The following is a 4,098-nucleotide window of genomic DNA, read 5'->3' as shown; positions in this document are numbered from 1 at the left end:
TGCTACGAACGTTGTTCTCCACCGCCGTCACCATCTTTGTGACAAACTGTACATCTCATCTTTGCACATACAAGGCACTGTGCGTATCTTTTCTGCAGTGAGCTTCTAGCATTGTTATTGGGCGTAACACATTTTGTCTAGTGCTGTAAAGCACATCAAAGCACATCTGTCCTTTGGAATGCTCATAAGACATTTGCCATCAGTTTTTCTCTGGTGCCTGACGGCGCAAATTGTTTTAGCACATTTGTAATATTACGTCTGTCTTGCGCCGAGGTGAATAACTCTTTTAATTGTTCACAAAATTAGGTTCCCTGCCTAGCCAAATAAAAAGGTTTGCAACGTACCGTGCATGGTATGCCATCCATCTGAAGGCAAGCCTGATTGGTCGCTGTTGACATTGCGTCTTGCTTCACTCTTGAGCAGCATTTACCGATTGCACAGTAATAACACGCTTCGCCAATTGGCTACAGATTATTGCTGTAATACTCAGTGTCCAAAAAAAATCCCATTTTCCCCCTAACCGCTCCAAAATGCAGGTGTGGGACTGCTCCTCAACAGCTCCAGAACGACACTTTTCCTAGTCCAAAAATTCCTCCAAATCCTAAACTGGCTGGACCACCATTGATGGTGGCTTTCAAAAGGACAGGCTGCATGGTGGGCTAGTTGGTATGGCGTTATTTACATAGCGCAGAAGGACAGTGACGTACTCTTTATCGCACTCTCGTTGGCCTGTGGCAAAGAGTATGCGGTACGGCTGGGCAGGTGCACCAACGAGCGATTACGTGAGCACTGCATGGTGTAACGTTGAGAAACTAGCCTTATCAGGCCACCTTGCCGCGCATTCCGCACGCTACGGATGCAAGGCTCTGTTTGACCGCAATCACACGCTGGCCGCAAACAATGACCAGCTCACCAGGGAAATTGTATAAGCTGCAGGGATTAAGAAAATAAATGGTGTTAGTTGCCCGTCAGTCTCATCAGAGAAAGAAATGTTGTTCATGGCTTGGCAAATTTTATTCTGGTCCTTCGGAACGCACGTAGCGGTCTGCACGTAGCGGTTTGATCCCACGTCAGTACAGAACGGCTGCGTCGCGGGTACCGATGGACAGCACATAGCTGTGGTTAAGATCGGGGCTCTTTGGGGCAACTTCCCATTTGACGACGCCGCCGTCGTGTAACGCGGAGCGCCGCCAGAGCATGTGTCCCAAGTTGGCTACGTCTGAGCATAGCTCGCAAACATTGGTCGATCGTATCTCTGGATAGATTCTGTGTAAGAGTGCGCGGTTTGAGTACGCCGCGATCTGGAGTAACATGAGCGTTAAAGCCTGTAGACTGCATAGTTTCCTATGTGGCAAAGGATATCGTCTCCATCCCCTGTAAAGATGTTTGGCTAGTTCGTTATACGATGAGGGAGGGTCCCAATTGTCCATAAGCTCAGCGCTCCGCCACGCGGTAGCCACGCGGTCGACAGCTCTCTAGACAATGGTGTGCGGCTTGATGTCCTCGACCCGCAGAATCCGCAGGGACCTGCTCCGAAACAGTTCACTTGGCGAACACTCAGACCGTCGTCCTTGAGTCGCTGTAGATGGTGGTTCTTCTGTCATCTAGCAGGGTCAGGGCTATGGCCACCTGGTCCGCCACCTCGGCCGGCTTCGTTCGAAACGACGTACAGTTCGTGATTTTCCCATCGTGATCGATGCCTACTGCTACGAACGCCGTCCCGTCGGAGTACCGGGCAGCATCGACAAAACAGCAATCCCGAGCCCGTTAGTGTGCCTCGACCAGGAGAGCCTTGGCCCTTGCTCGTCTCCGACCCATGCTTTGTTTGGCCTGAACGTTGCGGGGAATTGAAGTGACGACGATGCGTTTACGCTGTTGCCGAGGGAGCCCGCAAAAACCCCAAGCTCCCGCAGGATGGTCCTATCCGCCTGGGTGGTGGACAGCCTAGCGTATTTGGCCCTATCCTGCGCTTCCGAAATCTCTTCCAGCGTGTTGTGCATGCCAGGACGCATCAGTGCCACCGAGCTTGTGCACAAGGGAAGCCCGAGGCCGCTCTTGATAATCTTCCTGATCAATGTGTTGAACTTGTCCCTCTCCAATCTTTGCCAACTGTGCATGGCCGCCGCGTAGGTAAAATTACACATCACAATGGCGTGCACCAGCCTCGAGAGATTGTCCTCTCCAAGACCCAGGTGCCGGTTGGCAACTCTCCGTACGAATCGGATGGCACAATCCGTTTTCTGGGCTAGTTCAGACACCATCAGGTTATTCGATGCATTCGTTTCGATCGTCATACCAAGGACCCGGAGGGACTCCACCCTGGGGATGACACCGCCCTCACTTGTCCGTAGAGTGCTGTCGACGTCCTCTACCGGCTTCCAACACTTCGGTTTGGGCCCCTTCCTCTGGGTCTGTAAAGGAGAAGTTTTGATTTCCGCGGTGAACACCGAAGACCGATCGGCTTGAGATATTCTTCCGTGATCTCGATAGCTTCTTGCCACGCAGCCTCCACCCATCCGTCACTGCCTCCGGTACACCAAATGGTGAAGTCGTCTGCATATATTGTGTGAATAATGCCGTCGACTTCCGAGAGTCTCCTCGACAGACCGATCATGGCAAGGTTAAAGAGTTGGAGATATGACAGACCCTTGTGACGTCCCTCTACAACCCAGCCTAACTGATTCCGAAACGAGGTCTCCCGCCATGGGAGTGGCTTATATGTCCGCAAAGAACGATGTCGTGTAGTCGTGGAAGTGCTTGCCCGACCCGAGGTTAGAGATTTGGTTCAAGACAAAGGAGTGCGAGAACGTTATCAAAGGCCTTCTCCAGGTCTAATTTGAGTATGGCTCTCGTGTCCCTCGTGCTACGGCCCATGACTAGGATTACCTTCATGGCATCCTGCGTTGACAGTCTAGGTCGAAAGCCTATTATATTGTGCGGGTAAATATGCCGCTCTTCCAGTCCCCCACGGAAGCACGGTCTGGCTGGTTGACCGTGCTTCCCTAAAGATGTCTGCCAGGGGGCTCCCGGACCTCTAGGGGCCCAACCACATTTAAATATATCCAATAAAGTTTTCTCCATCCATCCAGCTATCGCATGACGCTGTTTAAGGTTGCCTGTTTGGCCATCTTGCCAACACACCAAGTTAGTGAAATCTGTCGGAGGTTGTCGAGACTGGGGTGCTTGCCCAGCTTTGAGAAGGATAGTGGTAGCCCTCTCTCACATCTCCTGCATTCTTCCGTGTTTCCACATCTGGTTGATGACGTCCGTCAGGTACTCCACCGACTTGTCGTCAAAGTTCCTCAATGCCCTGTTTGTAACTATCCGGACCCGGCGGTTGTAAGATTTCTTGTTGCGTTAACAGTCTCCAGTTGAACTTGCTGGGTTGATTTTTTATGCGTGTTCATTCTGTGTCCCATCGGTTTCTTTCGCCATCCATGTGCATGCTTCGTGCGACTTCGAAGAATTGCCCACTTGGAAGAATTTTCTTATATATGCTTCGCTATCACTAATACTGCTTCGCTTTTCCTGCGAAGCTGCAGCTTTTTTTTTTCTTTTACTGCGACTCCAAGTATAAGCGCTGCTGCGCACGTCTGTTAGGTCTTCCGATTTCGAGTTAAACTGGCTTGGCCTCATTCCGGTTATTGAGTGAAATATACATATTTACGACCTCTGCACGGCGATGTTTCCATCCCTAATAAATGTTGTAAATTATTAGAAATTTTCTTCAGGAGTCGCTAGCATTGCATACTAGAAATACAAGCAATAATGAAGCACAAAGCCTTCACGTGGATTTCAACTGCCGTTGGCAAGACTCTTACGAAGGGTCCCTGGAGGTTTTTTGCAGGGTCAGAAAAGCACGCAAAGCAATTTGAAGCGACGTGAACATACGGCGACATATTCGTTCTCTAGGCATAGGTTACTCATGCCATTAGAAATAAAGTTGGCTACCTCAGTCTCTTAAAAGATAGAATTAACTTTGTCGCGTCTATATATTACAATATATTGTGTCTGTGCAATGTGTTCGCAGTGGAAATGAACCGTCCTTTATACACACGGGGACTGCTTCGGCCTCTCCCACCACCCCCCCTACCTGCG

The sequence above is a fragment of the Dermacentor variabilis genome, chromosome 3 (assembly GCF_050947875.1).
Source record: "Dermacentor variabilis isolate Ectoservices chromosome 3, ASM5094787v1, whole genome shotgun sequence".
NCBI classification, from domain to species: domain Eukaryota; kingdom Metazoa; phylum Arthropoda; class Arachnida; order Ixodida; family Ixodidae; genus Dermacentor; species Dermacentor variabilis.
The sequence above is the reverse complement of the archived record's forward strand: the minus strand, read 5'-3'. Positions refer to the sequence as shown.